Source organism: Dromiciops gliroides, chromosome 1 (assembly GCF_019393635.1).
Source record: "Dromiciops gliroides isolate mDroGli1 chromosome 1, mDroGli1.pri, whole genome shotgun sequence".
NCBI classification, from domain to species: domain Eukaryota; kingdom Metazoa; phylum Chordata; class Mammalia; order Microbiotheria; family Microbiotheriidae; genus Dromiciops; species Dromiciops gliroides.
The window spans coordinates 25,302,501-25,316,036 of NC_057861.1; positions in this window are offsets into that span (position 1 = coordinate 25,302,501).

A 13,536-nucleotide genomic window follows, 5' to 3' on the forward strand; every position below is an offset into this window, starting at 1 on the left:
CTGAGTTCAAATCAGGCCTCAGACACTTGACACTTGCTAACTGTATGACCCTGGGCAAATTACTTAGCCCTTATTGCCCTGAAAAAAAAAGAATTTTTTCATTTTTTTTTTGTCCAGGATTCCCCATCCCTTACCTACACAGTTCCCAGCACAGAGTGAGTGATTAGTGACTACTCCACCAATTGAGTTAAACTAGTTTTTGAACCACCCCATCACCATTCTAGGCTATATCCAACTTTATGAAAAGAAAAGGAAAAAAATGGAACCCAATTTTTCTAGTGTTGGCTTCTTCCCAAAGAAGCCATTTCTGGGGGAAATTTGATGAAAATAAACTGGTCTCTTCTTGTGTTAGTGCTGTGGCAAAGTATACTTTACATGTTGATTTAGTTGGGGTTTATACTTCCATAACTGAGGCAAACGCCTGACCCCAGAAACTGGCAACTTGGAGTGTGGGTAGACCTCAATGAGGAAGGAAGTTTGTTCTGAGATTGGAAATGTTTGTGGTTATGTTAGGAAGCCTGGTAGCAGTAACAAATTAGGGAGGCTGTGCAAACTATAAAATTGCAACCGGCTTTGAAAAGACATTCTTCAGGAGACAAATTTGCTATTTATTCTATATGTGTTTGAGAAATATTGACTTAATTGCCTGCAAATTTAATATATGTGTGGAATTTGGAATGCTCTCTCTTCCCACCCCCCCCCTTTTTTCTTTAGAGGAAAGTATAGTTGGAAGGTTGGGTAATGAAATGGCCTAGGATTCTTAGATTCAGGTTCCAGTTCTGCCTTGCTTTGTGAGCTTGAATTAAGGGGCTCAACATCTCAACGATTGCTGTTATTTTTATTATTTGTTGTTCATGGGAATGAATATCATGATCTCTCCCTACATCATACCCTGATTTCCCTAGTATTTTACTGTTTACACAGAGAGTTGGCCTCAGAACCAAAAACAAACAGTTGGGGTCATTACCCACCTCTGACACCTACTGGGTGTGTGTGGGCAAGTCATTTAACTTCTTCTTCTTCTTCTTCTTCTTCTTCTTCTTCTTCTTCTTCTTCTTCTTCTTCTTCTTCTTCTTCTTCTTCTTCTTCTTCTTCTTCTTCTTCTTCTTCTTCTTCTTCTACCGGGCAATGAGAGTTAAGTGACTTGCCCAGGGTCCCATAGCTAGTAAGTGTCAAGTGTCTGAGGCCTGACTTGAACTCAGGTCCTTCTGAATCCAGGGCTGGTGCTTTATCCACTGTGCCACCTAACTGCCCCCTAGACCAGAGGTTCTTGATCTTTTCCCACTCCTGACCCCTTTTTGCCCAAGAAGTTTTTATATGACCCCGGGGTATATAGTTATATAAAATGAGTGAACATAACCTTTTACTGTTGCCAAACTTTTCTGATCCTCACATTCAGCCATACAACCCAGTGTTTAAGAAGTTTTGATATAGAACAAAGATTGGAGACTATCAAGAAATGCAATGGCCTAGACCCATGTAATAGCCTACCAAGTAGACCCTATTAAAATCCAAGAATTCTAAAAATTCACCAAGTCTTCAACCAACCTTCCTCATTTTCCATCTGAGAAAACTAATATCACTAACCAGCTAAGTGACTTACACTGAACATTAACCAAGATCACACTTAACCAATTAAAGAAAATCAAAGTGAGATGAGGAATTAAACAGTCTATACAAATAGAAAGCTTTCATTTGGAATAGCTCAGATAACTAAGAAAAATGATGCAGAAGAGATAGTGTGGAGGATAACTTGAATTGTTTGGGTAAATGGGAAACTGGCTAATGGGAAAGTGGTTTTTTTACTCTATCACTTCACTGAGATAGCATGGTACAGTGGACAGATCACTCATTCTGGAGTCAGAGAACCTGGATTTAAATCCTGCCTATGATGTTTATACCTGGGTAACCTTGGGTAGATCCCTCCTTAAGCCTCAGTTTCTTTAAATGCAAATCAAGCAGTCTTAGAGATCCCTTCTGGCTCTAAGATGTACATTTCTACAACCGTTCCTCTATTGGTGAGTTCCTCTCAGCCTCCATGTAGGGGAGAGGCCCAGATTGGCCATCCTTTCATCCCTCTCCCTGCTTGACTTCAAACTCCAAATTTCACCACTGAACCTTCCACCCCTTCCAATTCAGCTCTTATTAATGCTTTATCTTCCCCATTTGAATGTAAACCTTAAAGGTCAGAATTGTGGTTTTTTTTTCCTTTTATAGTTATCCTTTCCACATCAAGGATGTTAGGGGCATTTTTTGGCCTTCCCATAGTATCAGAAAAACGTCTGATTTTTTTTCTTTTATGGGGTCTCTCCCATTAGAATATAAGCTCCTAGGGGCAGCTAGGTGGTGCAGTGGATAGAGCACTGGCCCTGGATTCAGGAGGACCTGAGTTCAAATATGACCTCAGACACTTAACACTAGCTGTGTGATCCTGGGCAAGTCACTTAACCCCAATTGCCCCGCAAAAAGGAAACAAAAAGAATACAAGCTCCTTGAGGGTAGGGTGTATCCTTCCTTTTTTTTCTATCCCTGGAGCCTAATGAGGCAGTAGACTAGGTAGTAGAGTAATTAGACCACCGGCCCTAAAGTTGGGAGGACTTGAGTTAAAATCTCACCTCAGATACTTACTAGCTGTGTGACCTTGGACAAGTCACTTAATCCCAATTGCCTTACACATACAGGGCCATTTCCAGTCATCCTGATGTATATCTTGCCACTGGACCCAGATGATTCTGGTGTAGAGAGTGAATTTGGTGACTTTGCACAGCCCTACCTCACTTAAAGCCAATTCACTGCAAGTCATGACATCACCTGATATCATGGTCCTCTTCAAGAATGAAGGACAAGGGACAAACAACAAGAGCCTAATATAATGACTACCAGATAGTAAGCACTTAATAAGTATTTGTTAATTGATTATTCTTAGTTTCATAGATTTAGAGCTGAAAGAGATATTATTAGTCATTGAATCCAACCTCGCCCCACCCCATCTTACAAGTTAGAAAACTGAGTTCCAGAGTAGTTATATGAGTTGTCCAAAGTTACACAGAAAAGCAGGGCAGAAGTGGAATTCAAACTCAGGTCTTCCGACTCCTGATCCAAAAGTCTCTCGTCCCCTGTACCAGGCTGCCTCCCTACTGCTGGATCTTCTCCAATAATATTGAGCTAAGTGGGAGCTCCTGGAGCTCTTGGGAGGAAAGGCACTCTGCAAACTTAGGATGTTTTGATTTATTGGGTCTTACTGGTTAATTCAAAATTACATTTCCAGTTGGATGCATATCCAAATATGCTCAAATTATTTCAATGAAACCCTGCTGTAGTAATGTTTTACCTTAAAAACTAATTTTGCCTGGGAGAACCGAGTGAACAAATAACTTCATTGTGTTAAGGATGCATATTTTATTAATACATGAAAATCATAAATCAATAAATGTGTGGTACTGCAGAGGCCCTTTTCACATATAAGCAAACTAAGAAGACCCAGGGAGCTTAAGTGACTCATCCATTGTCACGTAGGCAGTGAATTTCAGAGGTGAGAGACAGGCATAGTATATCCATTTTTCACTAATATTAACCTCAGAACTGGAAGGAATCTCAAACGACAACCCTTTTGTTTTACAAAAGAGGAAAGTGAGGCCCATGGGGATAAAATGGTTTGCTTAAGAGTCACAAAGGTAATAAGTTACATCAGAAGCAAGATTTGAAAAGTATATATGTATGTGTGTGTACACACATCTGTGTATACATACGCATGTATAAACATATCTGTATTATGTAAATAGATGGATAGAGATAAGTGAGGATAGATAAATGGGTGGATGGATAGGTAAGTAGGTAGATGGATTGATTAGATAGATAGATAGATAGATAGATAGATAGATAGATAGATAGATAGATAGATAGATAGATAGATAGATGGATGGATGGATGGATAGATGAGAGAGCTGGAGGGATGGATGGCTAGATACATAGGTAGATGGATGGATGGATGGATGGATGGATGGATAAAAGCTAGAGGGATGGATGGATGGATGGATGGATAAATGAGAGAGCTGAAGGGATGGATGGCTAGATACATAGATAGATGGATGGATGGATGGATAGATGAGAGAGCTGGAGGGATGGATGGCTAGATACATAGGTAGATGGATGGACAAAAGCTAGAGGGATGGATGGATGGATGGATGGATGGATGGATGGATGGATGGATGGATAAATGAGAGAGCTGAAGGGATGGATGGCTAGATACATAGGTAGATGGATGGATGGATAAAAGCTAGAGGGATGGATGGATGGATGGATAAATGAGAGAGCTGGAGGGATGGATGGCTAGATACATAGGTAGATGGATGGATGGATAAAAGCTAGAGGGATGGATGGATGGATAAATGAGAGAGCTGAAGGGATGGATGGCTAGATACATAGATAGATGGATGGATGGATGGATAGATGAGAGAGCTGGAGGGATGGATGGCTAGATACATAGGTAGATGGATAAAAGCTAGAGGGATGTATAGATGGAAAACAGAGAGACAGATAGATAGGAGTGGTGATGATGACATGGAGAGACGACACTGATTGAATTCAATAAACCAGTTATCATCTTGTTGGATGAAACTCATTTGGCTGTTTTTTAAGTAATTTGCTATACTGAAATCATTCCTCCCCATCTGCAATGGCAATAATTGTTCACAATAATACAGCCCTTTGGATCTTTAGCTATGTTGGGTGAAGCACAGTGTCCAGGCCTAAGAAAGTAGCAGTGCTCAGCCCCCATCTGGAGTATTGTACTCAGTTCTGAGAATCACAATGTAAAGAGAACATTGATAAGGTGGAGAGTGTACAGAGGGAGTCGAGCAGGGTGTTGAAGGGCTTTGAGACCTTGCCAATTGATGAGAGGTTAAAGTAACCCATGGTGTACTTGGTGTGCTCTGAGATATTAGAGAAAAGGTTGGCTTTGGAGCCAGAGTACCCAGGTTTGAATTCTGGCCCTCCATGACCTTGGGAAAATCACTTCTCCTTTCTGGGTCCTAATTTCTTCATCTGCAAAATGAGGGGGTTGGATAAGAAGACCTCTGATGTCCTTTCCAGCTCTAAATCTAAGAAGATAGGGGCCATTAGGCTGAAGAAGAGAACTCTGGGATTACTATTTTCCTTTTTTTTTTCAGGGCAATGAGGGTTAAGTGACTTGCCCAGGGCCACACAGCTAATAACTGTCAAGTGTCTGAGGCTGGATTTGAACTCAGGTCCTCTTGAATCCAAGACCAGTGCTTTATCCACTGCAGCGCCACCTAGCTGCCCTTACTATTTTCAAGTATTTTAAAGGCAATCAATTGGACGTTGGATTAGACATGTGCTAGTTCGCTATCATAACTACTGGAAAAGGTGTGTTAATTAACTGCCCTATGGCACCAAAACAAAATTCCCCTCTCTGGCCCCTACTTCCCCTATATCTGTTGTCTTCTCTCCTAAGAGAGTAAGCTCCCTGAGGGCATTCATTACTATCTCACTTTTTTATTTGTATTCCTGGTGCTGGCACATGGTAGGCTTCAATGGATGGTTTTCATTCATTCACTGTCAAAAGAGGACAGAATAGGGGCAGCTAGATGGTGCAGCAGATAGAGCACTGGCCCTGGAGTCAGGAGTACCTGAGTTCAAATCCGGCCTCAGACACTTAACGCTTACTGCCTCACTGAAAAAAACCAAACAAAAAACCAAAAACAAAAGAGGACAGAATAAAGATTATTGGATAGAAAATGTGAAAAAACAAATCTAGGCTGGATATGAGAGAAAAATTACTAATAATTAGAGGGATATGAAATAAAACGAGGTTTTTTAGGAGGTAGTAGGCATCTCTTACTTAAGGTCTTCAAATTGTTATTGTATGATTACCTATTCAGTATGTCATTTAGTAAATATTTAATGAGGAATAGTTTGGAACTTTGAAGTCCCGCCCAACTCTGAAAGGCTATGATTCATTGATCTAACAAAACATTTTTCTCACAACTCTTGGAGAAAGGTAGGGCAGGGGCAGTTAGGTGGTGCAGTGGATAGAGCACTGGCCCTGGATTCAGGAGGACCTCAGTTCATATCCAGCCTCAGACACTTGACACTTACTAGCTGTGTGACCCTAGGCAAGTCACTTAACCCCAATTGCCTCACCAAAAAATAACTAATTAACTAACTAAATAAATAAATAAAAGAGAAAGGTAGGGTACATGTCATGATGTCTATTTCACAGATGAGAAAACTAAGGCTTGGACAAATCAAATGATTTGTCTATGTTCCCAATGTTATTAAATGACAGGACTGAAACTCAAACCAAGGTTGTTATTGTTGAGTGGTTTCAGTCATATCCGACTCTCCATGACCCCATTTGGGGTTTTCTTGGCAAAGATACAGGAGTGGTTTGCCATTTCCTTCTCCATCTCATCTTACAGATGAAGAAACTGAGGCAAATAGGGCTAAGTGACTTGTACAGGGTCACACAGCTAGTAAGTGTCTGAGGTCAGACTTCAGCTCACAAAGATGAATCTTCCTAATTCCAGGTGCAGGACTCTAGCCACTTTGTCACCTAGCATAAGAAGGGTATTTCATTAAACAGTTTCCACCTAAATTCAACCTTTTTAGTGCCCAAAGTAGCTGGCTATTAACAAGCCTTCATTTGTCTTCTTCACAAGATGGAAGCTGGAATAGGGACCTTTTTTCCCTCCTGAGAACGGATCCCACTGATGTCATTTGGAGCTTGGCCACAGAGTAAACAGCAATATATGGCCATTTTAATTTGTAATAAAGCCCAGAAACTCAGGGGCGAAAATCTGCTGAAAGAAGTTGGCTGAGACTAATTGCAATAAAACAATCTGATAAATTCCTTGGAGGAGGACAAAAAAATGCAAGGCATAGTTAACTAGGAGCCCCCAAATCTCTCTTTGAGCCAAACTTTAATGATGTAATTACGTTTACACTTCCAAACTCTGTGGAAATGAGGGGAGGAAACTAAGGAAGGTATATACAATTAGGCAATGATCTAATTATCATATAAAGAGAACAGTAATTGCCAGTTAGATGACATCAGACCCTAATTGAATCTGGCTTCCTGGTAATGGTTCAACACACACACACACACACACACACACACACACACACACACACACACACACACACACAGAGGAATCCAAGACTGAGAAGACTAAGCACAAAATTAGTCTCTCAGTGGCTTTTGCTGCAAACTGAGATCAGTTAACAAGGAATTTTAAAGCATCTACTTGTCTGTCCTTCCTTTTTGAAGAGGACCATGCCATTGGGGAGATGATGTCATGACTTGCAGTGAATTGGATTTAAGTGAGGGAGGACTGTGCAAGGTCACCAACCTCACTCTCTCCTCCAGAGCCATCTGGGTCCAGGGGCAAGATATAGATCTGGATGACTGGAGATGGCCCTGGATGTTTAAGGTAATCAGGGTTAAGTGACTTGCCCAGGATCACACAGCTAGTAAGTCTCTGAGGTGAGATTTGAACTAAGGCCTTCCTAACTTCAGGGCCAGTGCACTATCCACTGTGCTACCTAGCTGCCTGAAAGCACCTACTATGTGCTTTAGGGAAAACTAGGGAGGGGAAAAACCACTGGAAAAACAAAGACAAAAATGAAATAGCTCCTATCCTCAAGGAACTTATATTCCTCTCCAATGAAGAAGAGACCATGCACATCCATAAGTATGCACCAAAGGATTACAAGGTAGTTTGAGAGAGAGGTCTCTAGCAGCTGGGAAGATGAGGAAAGGTTTCTTATAGAAGGTGCTACTTGAGGGGCAGCTAGGTGGTGCAATGGATGAGCACTGGCCCTGGATTTAGGAGGACCTGAGTTCAAATCCAGTCTCAGATACTTACTAGCTGTGTAACCCTGGGCAAGTCACTTAACCCCAATTGCCTCACCAAAAAAAAAAAATAAAATAAGGTGCTACTTGAGTCTTCAAGGGAATCAGGGATTCCAAGAGGCCAGGATGATGAGAACATTCAAGGCATAGGGGACAGCCAGTGTAAAGGCATAGAGTGTGTTTGTGTGTGTGTGTGTGTGTGTGTGTGTGTGTGTGTGTGTGTGTATAAAGAGCAGCACCAATCCAGTATGATTGCCCTGTAGAAGGCAAGAGGAGGAGTAAAAGAAAGAAGAGAACTTTAAAAAGCCAAGCAGAAGCCTAGGGGCAATAGGGAGCCACTGGAATTTGAGTGAGTGAGGGATTCACATTGTCCATTTACAATTCTACAATCAGGAAAGCAGCACAAAACCGGTCTTCCTTTTTGTAATCTTACAATCTCATAAGAAGCAAACCTGAGAAAAGACGTTTTTTTTTTCTTCAGTCGTTTAAATATAATCCAACCCTTTGTGATCCCTTTTGGGATTTTCTTGGCAGAGATACTAGAGTGCTTTGACATTTCCTTTCCCAGCTCACTTTATAGATGAGGAAACTGAGGCAAACAGGGTTAAGTGACTTGCCCAGGATCACACAACTCATGAATATCTGAGGCCAGATTTGGACTAGACTCTCAGCCTTATTCTCTATCCTCTTCACCACCTAGCTTGCCCTAGGTGGCCCAATGGATGGAGCACCAGCCTGGAGTCAGGAAGATTCAACTTTGTGAATTCAAATCTGGCCTCCGACACTTATCTGTGTGACCCTGGGCAAGTCAATTAACTCTGCCTCGGTTTCCTCATCTGCAAAATGCGCTGGAGAAAGAAATGGCAAAACATTTCAGTATTTCTGCCAAGAAACCCCCAAATGGGGTCAAAAAGAGTAGGGTACAGGCAGCTAGGTGGCGCAGTGGATAGAGCACTGGCCCTGGATTCAGGAGAACCTGAGTTCAAATCCAGCCTCAGACACTTGACACTTACTAGCTGTGTGACCCTGGGCAAGTCACTTAACCCCAATGGTCTCACCAAACAAACAAACAAATAAATAAATAAAAAAGAATAGGGCATGACTGAAAAATGATTCAATAAAAGGGCTAATTAACCTATTAATCATTTTAGATAAATTCTAGCTGCTCAAAAGTCACAGTTTTAGTGTAGTTTTCTGCACTCATTTTACATGTAAAGAAACAGGCCAGAAAACTGAACTCACTTGCCTAGATCACACAGGTAGCAGAGCTGGTATTTATTTGCCCTCTGACTACAGATAAGCCATTCTCTCCTTCTCATTCTACCGTGCAAAGGCATTTTCTTCATCTTGTAATGATGAAGAAAAATCACAAATCCCTCATTAGAGACATAGTTAGTAATGGAATCAGGAAATGGAAGAGATGAAAGAGAAATGGAAGAGATGGACGGGACCTCTGGAGTCATCTAGTCCAATCATTTCATTTTACAGATGGGGAAACTAAAACCCAGAGAATTTAAATGATTTGCTTAAAGCCTCACAGGTAGTAAGTAGTAGAAAGACTGGTAGCCAGACAAGAATTTCATCTTAGCTGTGTGACCCTGGGCAAGTCACTTAACCTTCATTGCCCCACTCCCCCAAATTTAAAAGGGGCAGATAGATGGTACAGTGGATAAAGCACTGGCCCTGGATTCAGGAGGACCTGAGTTCAATTCCAGCCTCAGACACTTGACACTTACTAGCTGTGTGACACTGGGTAAGTCACTTAACCCCAATTGCCTCACCCCTCCAAAAACAATTTATCTTCAGCATCCCTTGGTGATTCAGCTTTATTTTTTTCCAGATCTTCACTACCTTATCCTACAGTTTGATAGCTCCAATTGTTAACAAGGCTTTTCTTACAAGGAACAACTAAATTCATCTTAAAGTAGAAGACCCTAAGATCAGAGGGACATTATAATGTATATGGAAACCCTTTTTGTACAGGAAGACCATCAATGGTCATACTGCTGTATTATCAGGGAGGGAGGGAACCAGTATTTATTCAGCACCTGTTGTGTACCAGGCACTGAGTTTATAAAATATTTTCTAATTTGATTATCACAGTGACCCTTCTGTGATTGTTATTATAACCATAATAATAACAATATCACTACTACAACTAATAGTGATAATAAACCCTGTTATAATTAGTAGGAATAATAATAACTAGTATTTAAATGGTGCTTTGAGGTTTACAAACTATGTGACTAACTCATTTGATCCTCTAAACAACCCTGTGAGGTAGATTCTATTATTAACATCATTTACAAATGAGAAAACTGAGGCACAAAGAGATTATATGACTTCCTTGAGCTCATAATTAGTGCTAGCTAAATGTCTGGGGCTGGATTTGAACTCAGGTCTCCCTAACTCCATTTCCAGAGAAGAGTATCTACTACAATATCAAGTTGCTCCAATAATAATAGCAAAAGTTAATTAAGAATTAAGGGTCAGGGCAGCTAGGTGGTGCAGTGGATAGAGCACTGGCCCTGGATTCAGGAGTACCTGAGTTCAAATCCGGCCTCAGACCCTTGACACTTACTAGCTGTGTGATCCTGGGCAAGTCACTTAACCCCAATTGCCTCACCCCCCCCCAAAAAAGAAAAGAATTAAGGGTCAAGTAAGTGGCAGATAAGACCATGAGAAAAGCATTAGGGTGTATGGGTTGGAGAGCTTTCTGCAGAGTCAGGAAGCCCAGGGCTAAGTTCCATTTTTCTTTTCTTTTCTTTTCTTTTTTTGGGGGGGGGTGGTTGGGGCAATGAGGGTTAGCTAAGTTCCATTTCTAACATACACTAACTGTGTGATCTTGGGTAAGTCATTAAATCTTTTGGGGGGTGGGAGTGGCAGATAGAGACAGAGAGGTGGAGAAGGACAGACACAGACAGGTACAGAAACACAGACAAACAGAGATACAGAGACAGAGAGAGACAGAGATGAGACAAAGAGAGACACAAAGAGATAGAGAGAAAGAAACAGAGACTGATAGAAAGTCAGAGACAGAACAGACACAGAGACAGATGGAAAGCATAAGAGATACAGTAATACAGAGAAGGGAGAGATTGGTATATGCTGAAATGGTAAGGGGAGGAGCAGCTAAAATTGGGTCCTAAAAAAAGAACAGGTTTGATGGGATGGAGGGGAAAAGGAGAGGGATAAAACAGGAAGAGCAAAAGCTTGGAGGAGGGGGTGTTGCACTGATATGTCTCTGTATAGATCCAATTGGCTGGAGCCAATTGTGTGTTATAAATAACCAGGGTAGGGGCAGCTAGGTGGCACAGTGGATAGAACACCAGCCCTGGATTCAGGAGTACCTGAGTTCAAATCTGGCCTCAGACATTTGACACTTACTGGTTGTGTGACCCTGGGCAAGTCACTTAATCCCAATTGCCTCACAAAAATAAATAAATAAACAAATAAATAAGCAGATAAATAAATAAAAAAACAGGGTAGAACTAGATTGTGAAGGGCCTTGAATGTCAGCCTAAGGAGTTTGTACTTCAGTCCATCCTCATAATGAGTTAAGTAGGACAAAAAGAAGACTAAGGAAAATCAATTGTTTCTTTTTTTAAAATTTAATTCAATAAACATTTCATTAACTATCGACTAAGTCCAAGGTTACTGTGTTTAGTGCTGGAGATACAGCAACAAAAGGGAGACAGCACCTGAACTCAAGTTTACAAGGAGGGATGCCACATGTACACAAATACACAAAAATAATTTCAAGAGGAAACCAACACTAACCACAGGGAGGATCTGAAAGGACTCCATGGAAATTTATAAACTGAGAGCTAGAAGGTACCTCAGACAGCAACTGGTTCAAACTCTTCACTTTACAGATTGGTAAACTGAGGCTGAGAAATATGAAGTCATTTGTGCAAGGTCATGCAAGTAGTAAGAGATGGAGTCAGGAATTGACCCCTGGAACTTTAAATCCAAATTTAGGCTTCTTTCTCCTCTATAACACAGTAAGTTGAGCTTTGGAGAAAGGTAGAAATTACCATCATCAAAAATATCTGTTCAGAAATCCCATTTCCTGGAGTGGTAGGTCCGCTTGGGCCAGGATCCCCTGGGCTTGTTTCCATTATTGGAATGACAAGGCTCTGTTCATCCTAGCCTTCTTGTTTCCTTCCTAAATTTGTTGCGTTGCTATATAGTTGTGTTACTATGGTGACTACCTTGTCACTTCCTCCTAGAAGAGTGTACACAGAGGATGACAAGCATGGGGAGGTGTAAATCCAAAGCTCTCCTCATTTTCCCTTATCTTATTATGTGGGTGCTCTCTGGAAATATGCAAATCACAAGCCATCCTTGCCTATTCATCCTTTGTGACTCTTGCCCATGTCCTCCCCTAAGTTTGCCACAAGGGGTTCACCCAATCCACTAGGAAAATTTCTTTGACATCTCTTGCCATTTTGACACTGCCAATGGAGAATGTGGACTATTCAGCCCAGGCTCACAGTCCTACTGCAAAATCCAGAGGTCCAGGACTGACTGAAAGCTGTTGAGGGTTTTTTTAGGCTGGTGGCTCATGAGGCCCCACCTCCACCTGAGGAGACTTAGGCTGGTGGAACACATTAGGTCAGAACTTCTGAGAAACAATAAGGTTAAAACTGATTGGGTCTCTGTATTAAGTTTAGCACCAAGCTGGCACCACTATGGGTGGGGCTGGGATTTGAACCCAGGTCTCTTCAAGGCTAGAGCTCTTTCTACTATACCATGATGGCTGACAGAGAGAGTTAATCGATCCTGCATATAGGTGTGATCGTGGCAGGAAAGCACAAATATTGGAAGAGATTCATGGATGTGGAAGGAGTCCAATTATGATCCAGAGACACAGGAATGGTTTTAGTATACAAGGCAAAATGATACAATCTTTTGTTTTTTGGGAAGATTGCCTTCCTATAATCAACCATCCAGATCCACCCATATATTCCTGGGAAACTTTACCTCAGAGAAGGGACAGCTAAGGTCCTGTTGGCATGAAGGCACTATTGTGCAGTCACCATGATGCCATTCCCTATTTTTCCAAGTGGACTTCAAAGTCCTTGGCTATAGGATCTCACACCAAGAACAGGAAATTGTGGTGCCTGGCTCCAAGACTTGATTCCAAAGGATAAAATGGAGCCAGAACTTTGGGCCAATCCCCTGTTGAGTTGATATGGAAAGGTTCCCCTAATAAAGGATTTCCATTTACACAGAATTTCATAACCCACCCATTGTACCTCTTCTGCTGATTTCTGTACAATTATGTCTGGTAAAGGAGAGCATAAATGACAACCTATTTTGAAAAGTCCAAAGCACTATAACACACAAGATATTCCTATCATGAGTAATAAGAATAATCAGAAAAGAAGAAGAGGAAGAAGGTGAGAATCAGGAGGAAGAAGAGGAAGAAGAAGAAGAGAAGGAGAAGGAGAGAGAAGAAACAATATAGAAAAAATTATTGAATACTCATATGTTTTTTATTATTATTTAGAATTTTCCACAAGTTACATGTAAAAAAAGTACTCCTATGTTTTAACCCAGCAAATATTAGACCATGGGGTCGTAGTATAAAACATGGTTGGCATTCTACACCCCACTCCTTCACACCAATTTATATAGTTGCAGAAGGTCTAGACATC